Below are 15,054 nucleotides of genomic sequence, written 5' to 3'. Positions count from 1 at the left end.
ATCAGCTCAGTACTTGCCTTTTCTTGCCATCTGCCCACTTCAGTATCTGCCAGTTGCGTTAGAGAGAAAATATGTCTTTTTCCCTAAGCCATACTATTCCTACCCACTTTGCCCTGCCAGTAACACAGAGAGTTCTGGGGCACTAAACCCTTCACAATCCGAGTTTTGGGGAATGAGGGTAGTTTGATCTGGCCTATGAACAAACAGCCAAGTCAGACAGACTGCAGAAACTCTAAAATTGCAATATATCAAGGTATGAATATATATAAACATGAAAATCAGCTTTGCATTTTAGAAAACAATACTAACATATATATTTACAAATACCAGCACAGACTGGTAAGAAGGTCATTTGTGAGAGTGCCATTACTGCATTTCAAAACAAAATATCGATTTATCTGGTCATGCTTATGTCTGATTTTTTTTTTTTTTTTTGAGACAAGGTCTCACTCTGTTGCCCAGGCTGGAGTACAGTGGCGCAATCTTGGCTTAAATGCAACCTCCACCTCCCAGGCTCAGGCAATCCTCCCACCTCAGCCTCCTGAGTAGCTGGGACCACAGCCATGCACCACCACACCTGGCTAATTTTTGTATTTTTAGTAGAGACGGGGTTTCACCATGTTGCTGAGGTTGGTCTTGAACTCCTGAGCTTAAGCGATCCACCTGCCTCAGCCTCCCAAAGTGCTGAAACTATAGGCATGAGCCATCATGCCTGGCCCTATGTTTCATTTTTTTTTTTAAATAATATTGTCATGTCACAGTTGGTCTATAACAAGCATCACAAAAATGTCAAATAATCTGTGCCTTGTAAAATCCACTAATGCAACAGGAAAAGCACAATTTGACATCAACCCTTGCAGTGAACCCAGCTGTGTTACTATAGAATCCTTATCTGCTCTTTGGAATGACTGATCTCTCAAAACCTGACTCAGTTTACTCCTAGTCCAAATGGAAAAGTCCTCAAGAAGCCAGGAAACAGCCCTCCCTTTGGACGTGTGTCTAGTCTACAAAGGATGGCCTTCTGGGGTACCATCTTGTGTCTCCCAGACCTTTCCCTGTCTCCCTCAGTGTCTGTGCCCCACAATACAACAAAGGCCACCTGGACACATCTCTCCTCACCTGGAACCGAAAGCAGCTTTGCCTCCATGCCTGACTTGGGGAGCTACCTGGGCAGACAGCTGGAAAAAGCAAGAGGAGACCCAGGCTCTAGTTCCAGAACAGCATGCAGGCCTGGGAATCAACTTCTCAGGGCCTCTGCATTCTCACATGTGAAACAAGGACTTGAATTAGAGAAGCCTGTGAGGCCTTTCCTAGCTCTCACAACTCCAGCCTTGGACAACTTCCCAAACGAAGTGGTCAACTGAAACTTTAGGTGTTCCTCCGTGGCAATCCTTCTCCTCTTCCTTCTCCTTAGGACCAGCACATGCATCTATGGAGGACCTCTAGTAGCTTTCATAACATTCTACTCACTAGCACACTCCTCCACGTGCTTGGGTTATAATCTTCCAGTTATTTTAGACAGCTTCTTGCTGGTGGTGACTTTATTTTCTCAAGTTGCCTGAACTTTTCAGTCTTCCTGATGGTCTGTGCAGCACCATGGTACCAAGATGAGATTTCCACAGGTCAAAAGCACTATGCTCTCTTTAACATTTAGAAGCTCAACATGACCAAGAATAATTTCAGAGAAAATAATCATTTCACAGAAAACTAGAGGGCACTTTTGTCATGAAATACACTGCAACACTGCAACTGTGTTTAGCAAAAGGGTAACAGGTAGCTGCAACCTTCCTTTAGACAGAAAACTTCAATGTGATGATGCAGGAGATGGGCCCAATCTTACGTGCCTTTCATTAGCTGGGTATTTGCAAAAGCTCCAACAGTCTTTAAAGGAACTTCAAATCAAAACTGTTCGAACAAAAGAAACAAAATCAGTGACTTACTGCGTATAAAAAATGATGATAGATTATCCAAATGGAGCTCTGATAGAACACAAATCTCATCAACAGCCTGACCACCACCTAGGGAGCTTCCAATTTGGAGACGGGACAAGGACAATTTATTGTACTATAATGGACAAAATGAAGAGAGTGGCAAATAAAACAATACAGTTGCTCTGAGAAACACAACTGGTTTTCTTGAGTAAAGCCAAAAGGCAGGGAATAAACACAACAACTCATAAAGTACTGCTGCTGTACTTGCTGCTGCTATACTTGCTGCTGTATACTTGCTGCTATACTTGCTGCCGGCTGAAGAACAGTTACAGGAAAAAACCAAGCCTGATTTTTTTTTAACGTCTATAAATAAATTTAGGAATGTTTTCCTGCTTCTTTGTCATGGAGGAGAAAAAAACAAACGGATGGCATCGCTATCCACATGCCATCACGTAGGCAGCCTTCCACCGCCTTCTGTGAAGAGGTGCCTTAAGATGCATTAAGTATTAAGTGAGTACTAGCTGCCTTAGAGAAGTCCCCTCACTAACTCCCACAAGGCTCTGACGAGGCACATATCTGCCCTTTCACAGGATGACACGCGGTTGCACAGTCACTGTGGAGCCAACCTCGGAAGCAGGTCTGACCACCCAGCGCCTGTGTGCTGCAGCCAAGAGGCAGAGAGAACCTCTCAACACTAGCATACTTCTGCAGAAAACAAGCTGCATGTCATCAGACACAATTCCAGAGAGGACAAGAACAGATGATTTTGAAAGGATAAAAAGAAAGGCACACCTAACAATGCTACAAGGACAGAGGATTCTGAGTCACAAGAGTTGAGAGAACAAAAGCAGGTTGCTACAACTCCAACTGACGCATGAAGATTCTAGGCTCAGTGACTCATTTGAGAATCTCGGGTGAGACATTTAGATTCCCATTTACTGGGCCAATGCCTTCTGGTCTGTAAAATGGAAGACAAGAGCAGCATTAAGGTATCTAGACACTTTCAAATCCTCTCAAGAAATAAAATGTTAAGTATAAAAAAGCATGTTTGAACACCCACCAGAATGGCTAAAATAAAGAAGTCTGACAATACCAGGAGCTGACAAGGAGGCAAAGAAACTAAAAACCTTAAACACTGCTGGTGGAAATGTAAAATGGTACAGCTACTCTGGAAAACAGTCTAGCAACTTCTTAAAAAGTTAAACATACACCTGCCATATAGCCAAGCCATTCAATGCCTAGGTATCCACCCAGGAGAAATGAAAACATATGTCTGCACAAAGACAGTTACACCAGTGTCCACAGATGCGTTATTCATAATAGCCAAAAACTACAAAAAATATTCCGAACATCTCATAACCAGTAAGTGGATCAACAAAATGTAGTATATCCATACAATGCAAAACTATTTTAAAATAAAAAGGAACTAGTGACACATGCAACACCACTGGAACTCAAACTTTACAATGAAAGAAGCAGATCCAAAAGACTGAGTAGTGTATGATTCAATTATATAAAATTTCCAGAAAAGGTAAACTATAAACCAGAAAGCAGACTAGTACTTGCCTGGGTCTAGGAGGAGGAATGGGGATTGACTACAAACGGACACAAGGAACTTTCTGGGTGACGGAAATGTTCTAAAACTGGATTGTGGTATCAGGTACACAACTATAAGCATTTCTTAACTCAACAAACTGTCTGTGGGTGAATTTCCTGGCATGTAACATATACATGACATATAACTCAAGAAAGTCATTAAGAGCGAGACTCAGAATCACCGTCTTTGCTGTCTGTGGGGGCACTCAGCAATCTTTACCTTTGTCATCAGGAGTAAATGTTGAAGGTACAGCCACACGCTGCATAACGACGTTTCAGTCAACGATGGGTCACATACACAACAGTGGTCCCATAAGAATATAATACTGTATTTTTACTGTCCCTTTTCTATGTTTAGACATGCTTAGATACATTAATAATTACCAGTGTGTTACAATTGCTTGCAGTATTCAGTACAGTAACATGTTGTACAAATTTGAAGTGTAGGAGCAATAGGCTCTACCATCTAGGTTTGTCTAAGTATACTCTATGATGTTCTCACAACGATGAAATCACCACATGAAGCATTTCCCCATAATTAAGTGATGTGTGACTGTATAGCTTCGACACTGAAAAGTAAAGATTATGTATGTGTGACGGTTAGGGAGAAAAAAAACAGAAACCCACTTGTATACGAATAGGATCCAGAGGTACATTCTGCTTTTCTCCTGGATTCTTTCTGCCATTCCTGTTTAATGTCTCATGCCCTTCATAGCTTTTTCTCTTCTTGGACACCAAATTAATGGTAGAAAATTGCCACATTTTATATATATAAAAATTATATATATAATTATATATAATTATAAATTAATAGCATGAGCTATGCGACTCGTAGTTACAAGTGAGGCCACATAAAATGACTACTGTTACCTTATCTAAGAAAATGCCAGGGTCGGGAGTGGTGGCTCATGCCTGTAATCCCAGCACTTTGGGTGGCTGAAGCACAAGGATTGCTTGTGGCCAGTAGTTCAAGACCAGCAACATAGAGACCCTGTCTCTTTAAAAAAAAAAAAAAAAAAAAAAAAAAGCTGACATGGTGGTACACACCTGTAGTCTCACGTACTCAGGAGGCTGAGGCAGGAGGATCACTTGAATCCAAAAGTTTGAGCTTACAGTGAGCCATAATCATGCCATTGGACTTAAGCCTGGGTGACAGAATGAGACTCTATCTCAATAAAAAAAGGTCATGCTAAATCTGTGGTGCTGGAAACGTGTGGGATGCTATCTGAATGACAACCTAACATTCAAAAATCACAAAAGGGCCTGGCACAGTGGCTCACACCTGTAATCCCAGCACTTTGGGAGGCCAAAGTGGGTAGATTACCTGAGGTCAGGAGTTCGGCACCAGCCTGGTCAACATGATGAAACCCCATTTCTACTAAAAGACAAAAATGAGCCGGGCGTAGTGGTGGGTGCCTGTAATCCCAGCTACTCAGGAGGGTGAGGCAGGGAGAATTGCTTGAACCCGGGAGGCTGAGGTTGCAGTGGGCCAAGATCGCGCCACTGCACTCCAGCCTGGGCAACAGAGAGAATACGTTTCAAAAAAAAAAAAAAATCACAAGAGAAGGAAACTTTGAATAACTCTAGAACTTAAAGTTACCATCCCCAATTCTGAAACATTTTATTTTGCCTTAAAACCAAACGTTTACCGTGGGGGAAAAAAAAAAAAAAAAAAAGCTTAATGCAAGTAAAAGGAAAAAAGAGTGACAGTAAAATAGACTGAACTAAGTTCAGAGGTAGCCTAAACTTGCTATGGCACTTCGATTTCACATTTATGAGCCAAAGATAAAAGATCAATTTCCGGGGCCAGGCAAAGTGGCTCATACCTGTAATCCCAGCACTTTGGGAGGCCAAGGCAGGTGGATCACTTGAGGTCAGGAGTTCGAGACCACCCCGGCCAACAAGGCGCAACCCTGTCTCTACTAAAAATAGAAGAAATAAAATTTCATACTGAGTATGTGCTCATGAAGGCAATCTGGATTTTGAGAATACAAATTATGGTATCCTCGATTATACAAAATAACAAGAGTTGAATGAAACTGAACAAATATTTGTATCCTGCTATCAGCCTGAAGGAGGGCTTATGGACAATGAAAACAGCCCAAAGTGATGACTTCCCTTATAGAGATCCAAACTGTTCTGATACCTCCTGCACTTTCCTGCACCTCTGATACAGGTCTGATTCAATTCTGTCTTCTATCCTATAATAGTTTTCTACATCTATCTATAAACTCTCCTATCCTATATAGTTTTCTACTTCTAACTATAAACTATTCTATTCATCTCGGTATTCTCTACTCCTGACTCAGGGTTTTGTATGTTGTGAACATCAAATAAAAATTGTAAATTGTTTGAATAAATATGGAATTTAATAAGAAATGTGTTATGCACAGAATAATCAATAGTATTACATTTCTGGCCTTGGGTTTCCAAATCATCTTGATTCACAGGTGTCAGCAGGACTTCTATAATAGGTTCCAGCTTTACTTGCGAAACACAGATGAATTTTTCAATTCATATATTCAAATAAAGACACTAACACTATTTACATATACATCAATCAAACCCCTATCTGTGCTTACAAACCAGGTAAAAGCACTAAAATGGATTCAGTTAATTCAATTACCCAATTTCCCACCATAATTTCCAGCCTACATGTGTAAAGTGTTGCTTTATCAAAACAAAGACCAGGCATGGAAACTCTAGCCCAGGGTAGCCTCAGGTAAAAATGCATCATATACTCATGTCTTTAGTTTGTGTTATGCTGCTTTGGATTTATTTATCACAGGATGCTTTGTAAGTGATCTTTGATATGCTGTGTGTTTTATCTCCCCATGGCCAGAAATGACATCTCTCATGTCTCTTTGGTATTTTCCAGCAGCCTCTTACGTGGGGGCTTATGTACAATAAATTCAAGAAAATGTACTGGTTGTTCAGGCTGACTTAGGTTTTCAGCAATCCTCATTATCTGAAAAATAGACTACTTTAATTTTTTCTAGTGTTTCTCTATGCACATATAAACTGAAATCATGTAAACCCAGAGTTCTGAGTGGGGAACTAACATGACAGGCAAGAGTGTGAGAAGATAAATGGAAATGGAGTTTTCTAGATGAGGTACTTCAGAAAGTGCCACTTCCTTCAATGCAGTAGTAGTCCTCCATGAGTAGATGCAGAGATCCTGCTCACCACATGGAATCAGGAAAAGGTTATTTACTGTCGGGACACAGAAGACTTACTGGGTAGCCACTGTTTACTTTTCACAGACAGAACATCAACTCAAGTCCATACACTCATAAAATGAAGTACTCTTAAGTTTCTTTTCTCTTTTTTTTTTTGAAACAGGGTCTTGCTCTGTCACCCAGGCTGGAAGGCAGTGGCATGATCTAGGCTTACAGCAACATTTGCCTCCAAGGCTCAAGGGACACTCCACCTCAGCCCTGGAGGAGCTGGGACCACAGACGTGTACCACCACGTCCAGCTAATTTTTGTGTTCTTTTTTTTTCTAGAGATGGTATCTCGCTATGTTGCCCAGGCTAGTCTTGAACTCCTGGACTCAAGCCATCCATCCACCTTGGCCTCCCAAAGTACTGGGATTACAGGCGTGAGCCACCATGCCCAGACAATTTTTGTATTTGGTAGAGATAAGGTTTTGCCATGTTGCTCAGGCTGTCTAAATTTCAAAGTTCCTAACAACAAGAAACTTTAAAGGATAACAAGATAGAAAAATAATACATTTAAAGCACTTCATATACAATACCTTATTTGGCTTCATATCTACTGTGAGCAAGCAAAACAAAAAAGTTATTCTTATTTTACAGACAAGGAAAATAAAGCTCAAAAGCCAAGTGACAACACGGAAAAGTAACCCACAATGAGACATATTAAACTAAAATTATTGGAATATATAGAAAAAATCTGGGTGTCCAGGAAAAATGACCAGGTCACCCCAAGGGAAAGAAATGAGACCAGCATTAGACTTTCTGCAGGATGACAATGGAGTAACAGACTTCAGATAATTAAATTAAAAAATATGAACCAAGGATTTCTTATTTAGCTGACATGACCTTCAGGTATAAACAGCACAAACTTAAAACATGCAAAAAACCAGGGATTATAGCTGTCCTAAGCTCTTCCCGAGAAATCTACTAGAAAACAAGCTTCAGAATTGACCGAAAAGACATCAATCTAAAAGCAGATGATGAACATTAAATATAACCCGCAGAATTAAAACTAAGTGATTTTATAAAGGGTACAGCATAGTATGTAATGCCAATATTCTCTGACATTGTAGACACAGTCCAACCATGAAGAAGGGAATAATGAGATTATATTGAAAATACAATCCGCCAGCTGACTGTCTTACAGGTATTTACAGGAAGTAAAAAAAAAAAAAAAAGGATAATATTTCAAGTTATATGATGGAAAATAAAGAGAGGAGGGGGAAGAAAAGGTAAATGACTGATTTATCACTCACAGCAGAGAATCAATACACAAGAGCAGAAAAAAAAAGTATTACATCAAAGTAACCATTAAAACAAAAATAGAAGCCTTCCTAAATGCCAAAAAAGGATAATACTTTTAAAAAATCATAAAACTATGGGAAAAACTTGAAGTCAAACATATTGATTTTATTAATTATTATAAATGGGTTTAATTGGTCTACTGAGTAAAAGGATTTTCAGAGGAAAGCAAAGGTCACATGACAAACTCAAGGGACACATGATTAGGTGGTACAGTTGGGACCAGTATAAGGTCTTTAGGAATCCAAGCTCTCTTTATAGAAAAGATAAGAGATCACCGCCCCCCCACCCCCCCCCAAAAAAAAACAGGAAAACTCTACCAAACATACTTTGATGAAAATCTCTATCATTAAAAAAAAACAAAATAAATAAAAACCTGAATAGTGAAAAAAAATTTTTAATGCAATAGCCAGGTATGAGTTTATAAAATAAATGCCATTTGTGGGATTCATTCATTTAATTCATTCAACAAATACTTATTGAGGCATGTGGCCAGGCCTTTTTCTAAGTGTTGGAGATTAAAAGCTTGAGTATAACTCTTCTGTGGGCACAGACCCTGAAACAGAAGGAAATATATGTTGGCTAGACTCAATACACGCTGCTGTCAGCCTCCTCCAATACAAGATGAATGGAAACAATGGTAGGCCTGAGCCCACACAGACATCAGTACGTGCTACGGAAAAAAATGCACCTTATTAGTGCCATATGAGACCCAGGCACAAAACAGCAGCTCCTTAAAATGGCGATGAGAATGACTGCCAAGTAGAGCATTCTGTCACAAGAATGAAACTAATACTTCCTATAAAAGTAACTAAAAAGCCACAAAATTTTTCTCTGCCTGCCTCCCTTTTCCAGCCGAACTCTAACATTTTATATAAAAATGGCTTTCATCTCTTATGGCATAGAAGAGTTGATGGCTGCTGGCATCAAACTTGCTAAAATCAATAGTAGTGTAATTATCAGCACACTTCCAAATGTTTTCAAATACATCCCGGCTGGGATTTTCCTGAATTAGATATGTGTGCTTTATGCTGGTGGTCTAGGATTGTCAGTAACCTGCACTAAAGAGAATTTTCAAATATTGCCCAAAGCATCCTTTTTTATAGCAACTGTTTGACTTCTTTACACCTCACCCCTTTCAAAAAGTGTTTGATGCACTCTACCACATCCTAATGTCATATTGCTGGTTGTGATACTACTTCAATGGTACATTTACATGAGCTGCTACATGTAATGGATTTAGAACAGTGCTTGACACATGGGAAATGTTAGCTATTATGATATGAATAGTTCCATTCAAAGATTCTTTTCAAAATATGTGAATAAGTGTATGTGGGTAAGTGGATGATGATACCTTAACTTTCCTTATTATGCTAGTTAAAAATGGGAAGGAATTTTAGTACACAGAAATCTTGGAACTTTTTTTTAAACTATATATTTTTTTTTTTTTTGAGTTTGGGTCTTGCACTGTCACCCACGCTGGTGTGTAGTGGCAGAATTACAGCTCACTATAACCTCTAACTCATCAACTCAAGCGATTCTACTGCCTCAACCTCCTGAGTGGCTGGGACTACAGCCATGTACCATCATACCTAATTTTTACTTCCTTTATGTTTTGTAGTGATCGGGTCTCTCTATGTTGCCCAAGCTGTCTCGAACTCCTGGTGTGAAGTGATCCTCCTGCCTCAGTCTCCCAAAGTGCTTGGATTACAGGCGTCAGTTACCATGCCCAGCAAAACGGCAGTCTTAAAAAAACACATCAGCCGGGCACGGTGGCTCATGCCTGTAATCCCAGCACTTTGGGAGGCCGAGGTGGGCGGATCACGAGGTCAGGAGATAGAGACCATCCTGGCTAACCACAGTGAAACCCCACCTCTACTAAAAACAAAAAAAATTCGCCGGGCATGGGGCGTGGTGGCACACGCCTGTAGTCCCAGCTACTCGGGAGGCTGAGGCAGGAGAATTGCTGGAACCCGGGAGGTGGAGGTCACTGCACTCCAGCCTTGGGGACAGAGTGAGACTTTGTCTCAAAAAAAAAAAAAAAAAAAAAATGGCTAGGGAAATTAGGAATAATAAGTAAATCTTTACAACAGATAAAAATTTAACAGTATTAAATTATACAGATCAGATTTCCTTCCTGAGGCTACCAAAAATACCTTTTATCAGCAATTATTCGTTGGTCCAGCTTAAAAAAATATATAGCAAACAAGGCCAAGACTTTGTGAAACCTCATCTAAAATGAGACCTGGGTACAGAAACTTTAATACATTATTTATTAGGGATTTACAAAGGAAAATCAGAGACCCACAAATAGGACCAAGAATCTCAAATGAGTTCCAAATATTTCAGCAATAAAGTAACGAATTGCGTATTAACAGCACTATAATTACTCCTTTTGTTTGGTTTCTTTGTAATTACTTTTAATAAATTATTCTGCCTCCCCCTATCACTCAAGTAAGTTGTCATCCAAAGGCACAATCTGTACAACACAGGATACAAAGCCACTCACAGTTAGGGAGGAAGGGATGAAGGGAGGGAAAACGGGTAGGCTGGTGCTTCAAGAGCTGTGACTCACTAGAATCCATAAAGCTTTTCTATGGAAATCAAGTATCAATGAAGCTATTGTAAGAGATTACGGCTATATAAATGTAGACTAGTTATGAATTCTCACAGAGCAATGGCACTCTCAAAAAGAGGCAAGGGCACCAACGCCTGGGAAAGCACTCAACTGCAATGTTGCCTCAGTGGCATAAGAGTGGCTGCCTAAGCCTACTGTTTGCTGAAAGCGGGGTAGTTCCTACAAACTGCAGGGACCCTCAGCTCAGCACTCCGTAGGTTCATTCTGTGCCATTTTGCTAAGCTTTGTGTGCTGATGGCTCTGGAGTCAAGCCTACTGCGGTCACCATCTGCTGTTTTCGGTCCAAGAAAGAGCCAAATAATTTTTATTAGTCTTAATATTCATTTTCAGAGATCATAAACTGAACATAAAATATACCTTTGTAACAAAAGACAAACACAGCAGTACTTTGTTAGTTTAAAATTTGTACCTACCTTTATCATTTTGAATAATATCAGTACTGTAATAAAAGTATTCTCTTACAATATATAAAATTTAAAAGGAACAATAAATGCTAAAAAATGCATAAACCAAATTGGATTTTATATACAATTTTTTAAATCTGTAAATTATTATTCAAACTAAGATTATCACTGATTTTGGTTCAGAGTCAAGTATGTACAAGGAACAAATGAAATAAAAGTAGAGTGAAAATACTCTAGAATTTAGGAATCTATTATAACAAGGAAAATCGGGGTTTTTTTCCCCTTAAAGACTTGGAAAACAGAATTTATCATTTGGGCTCAATGAAAATGCCCACTAGATACTATAAAGTCCATACTTTTCACAACCATCCTTCTAGATCTTTATGTTTCACTTTGAATATGTGAAGGAAAATTTCAGGAAATTTTTAACAATTGGAACACTGAGTAGCTCAAGAGTATTGTTTTTTGGGTTCTGGCAGAAAAGAATTATGAAGGTAACCCTGAAGCACGCTGTTGTTGGAAACCATTTGCACCATGTTCGTTGTGACTAATCCTAACAGAGAGCTGACAATCTCACCCCAGCCAAGACCACTCGCTTGGAAACACTCATACACGTAATAGCCAATCTTACCATGGCTGAATTTTCAATGATTTGAAAGTGAGCCAATGAATACTTCTGACATCATCATACACACTTACTGAAGACCTGAAATGAGTACTGCAAAACTAGTTCTCCGCTTATTATATATACAGACTAGGAAGGGTGCTTCCTCTGAATCTGAAAATTGAAATTTTCTTCCTCTAAAGGAATCATATCCCAGTCATATATTTTCCATAAGTATATTCTTTCATAAAAGACTATTCTACTATACATTCTAATCCTATGAATATTGATAAAAGAGTTACTAAATCTTTATATTATTTTATATGTATATATTTATAAAAACGTTCCTTAATCTGTGATGGCACATAATTTTATCTTTGAATCAGCTAACAAAGGTAAAAAAAGAAAAAAAGTGCGTTCCTCTTCCAAAACCAACAGCCATTTAGTGAAATCTATTAGTTTAAAAACACACATAAAATTCACTGTTGCAATCACAACTGTTCATCCTGTCCTTTGCACAGCTGGCTGATCCAATCATCCTAATTGTTCTTCGTTAGTTATTCATACTTTCCTTGTTTTTCTGTTGCAAAAATTATTCAAACTAAATGAAAGGAACTTGAAATAATAAAAAAAAAGAAGAGTATCAGAATAGAAGAAAAAAATATCCGAGGACCAGAACTAGAAGAGGTGAGTTTTGTCATTTTAAACGAAAAACAAAATATAAAAGATTCAGTCATACCAGGAGAACAAGGGCTAAAATATGAAACTAAAATAAAATGGAAATAAATGTCAGAGAAAATATGAAAAGATGCATGAGAGAGAATGATGCATCTTCAGAGAGGTAAGAAATGAAGCCTGTTAGGACAACACAGAAAGATGGCACAATTCTCTGGTGGGTGGGATGACTGGAAGCAGAAGGCGGGGAAAGGCCAGGAGAGCACTTTAAATCACTTTATCTGCATGGTACATCTCAGTCCCCAATTTACTTTATTTCATTATTCGTTATTTTAACCCACAGCTGAGCACAGGGTGAGTTTGTTTTGCTTCCCCTTGTGAGTTCAATGAAAAACTCAACTAGTATTTCAAGTTACATCAGACTGTGCCTACTACTCAGCACCTTCGAGATTTTCTTTAAGGGGAAAACAAACATCCCTGGAAGATGCCGTTCTACCGTGTAGCTCCTTGCCCAGCGCCCGTGGTCAGAGTCCGTCCTCTCACTAGAGCACTGTTTTCCTTTCCCAGGCAGGTCAGAGGTTCTGCTTTCCACACGGCAGGAAAAAAGCTGCCCCTCCTATCGGAGGAAAAAGGTTGTGACCCCCAGCAGAGTTAATACAGACGACTTCACCGAATTTACTCAGAAGCCTGCAGGTGTAGACAGACCCTTGCGGGCTGGAGGCAAGGGCAATGTGGAGGGGATGAACGGAGGCAAGGAAAACAAAGTAGACAATCAAAAGCAACAGCTACATTTCAAAGGGGCATCTACCAAAAATGACTAAGATTCATTTTATTTTACACTAATACAAAATGAATAAAATCAGAAAATACCATAGTTTTATTTTAACATAGAAGAAAAATATAGTGGATGCAGGATAAAAGAGAAATTGAATAATTTGCTTCCACTTGTGACATAGCAAACATTTTTAAAAATAACTTATTAGACTCAACAGCAAGTGAACTGCATCGGCTCCTACTAATAACAGGTTCAAATCCTAGCAAAAGGTTAACACATAGACCTTGGAACGAATACACATGATCACAAAGCTCAATTTCTATTTCAGAATAGGGGGAAGGCCCTTGGAAATATCGCATGCTTTGCCTCAGCAAGCTCTGAATCTTCTCCTAGGTGTGGCAGAAGCAAAACAGTGGGCAAAAGGGCTTGGAAGTGCTGTGCAGAGCCAAGAGAAACATTGGAAACACTGACAGTTCATATTCTCTGATATGACTCTGAAATTTGCTATCTTCTAGCCCTTCCTCACCTCCACCCTCAAACCTCCTCAGCTTTAAGTTTCAATCCATGAAAGGAAGTTCTGAATGTTGGTTTCAACCTACTCCATTTTCATGTTCTCTTTAAAATTGCTGCCCACATTTTCCAAGAAAAAAAAGTCAGAGGCAAATCTTCCCCCTAAGTTTTAACACAAGAGCTTATATCAAGGGGAAACGGTTGGGCAAAGAACGTCATTCTCCCGCAAGGTAAAATAATCAGTCCCCCCCACTTTCTCCCCACTCCCATTCTCAGGAGACCCAGTGGTCAGGTCATGGGTGTCACAGATACGGTTACTTCTAGGTTAGATTTTGGTAGTGACAACATCTAGTAATCCACAAAAATAATGGCTTCCCCTTCCTTTCTACAGCACATTGTGCATTTTGGTAATCTTATTTTTGGCTTAAAAATTAACAGCTGGCAGGGCGCAGTGGCTCACGCCTGTAATCCCAGCACTTTGGGACACCGAGGCGGGCAGATCACGAGGTCAGGAGATCGAGACCATCCTGGCTAACACAGTGAAACCCCGTCTCTACTAAAAATACAAAATTTAGCCGGGTGTGGTGCCACGTGCCTGTAGTCCCAGCTACTCGGGAGGCTGAGGCAGGAGAATAGCTTGAACCTGGGAGGCTGAGGCTGCAATGAGCTGAGATCGCGCCACTGCACTCCAGCCTGGGTGACAGAGCAAGACTCCGTCTCATAAAAAAAAAAAAAATCAACAGCTACGACACATTTTTTAAAAAATACCAAGCAAGCGATAATTCTTTTCCTTCTTTGGGTATTTTATGATCTCATTCATCACCTCACAAACATTTAAAAGAACACCTAAACCATTAAACACAACTTACCATACCATGCTGAGGTATGGTCAGAAAATTCAAGTCTGTTCCAAATCACAACTTTTTCTATTATTCTTCAACTGAAGTGACATATATGACTCTCTGTGGAAAAAGAAAAGGGGTGGGGTCCCCCTTTTCACGCACACTGAAACTCCAGCTACAAACAACTATATTCACAGGCTGGTTCCTTTTCCAGCTCTCTCAGAAGCTGCCCTCTGCTATCCTGAAGTGCACTCTGCAGCTCTGGGATCACCTTTATTCTGATGTGCTTTGTGCACATTCTCGGACGCTGCAATGCCCATACTAAGGCAACACAGCACAGAAATTGGCAGCAATGCTATCAGCAAGAATTTGGCTTCAGAATCAAGAGTGATTCATCATACATTCTAGCAGCAGAAAAACACACCGCTATTTTAATCCCTTGCTGGTATCAAGAATCAAAAAACAGTGAAATGTAATTAAGCAAAAGCAACAAAAAAAATCCTACCTGCTGTAATATTTGTCAAAAAATTATTTACTTCTACGAGCTTTCCGCAAGTCA

At 39.6% G+C, this 15,054-nt stretch overlaps 1 protein-coding gene across 14 annotated transcripts in view; it reads right to left on the bottom strand.

Annotated features, from left to right (window-relative positions):
* AOPEP (aminopeptidase O (putative)) overlaps positions 1-15,054 on the bottom strand; it is a 369,731-nt gene that overhangs the window by 67,313 nt on the left and 287,364 nt on the right. The gene's annotated exons all lie outside the window — the stretch shown is intronic.

This window comes from Pongo abelii, chromosome 13 (genome assembly GCF_028885655.2).
Source record: "Pongo abelii isolate AG06213 chromosome 13, NHGRI_mPonAbe1-v2.0_pri, whole genome shotgun sequence".
NCBI lineage: Eukaryota > Metazoa > Chordata > Mammalia > Primates > Hominidae > Pongo > Pongo abelii.
The sequence above is the reverse complement of the archived record's forward strand: the minus strand, read 5'-3'. Positions and strand labels throughout refer to the sequence as shown.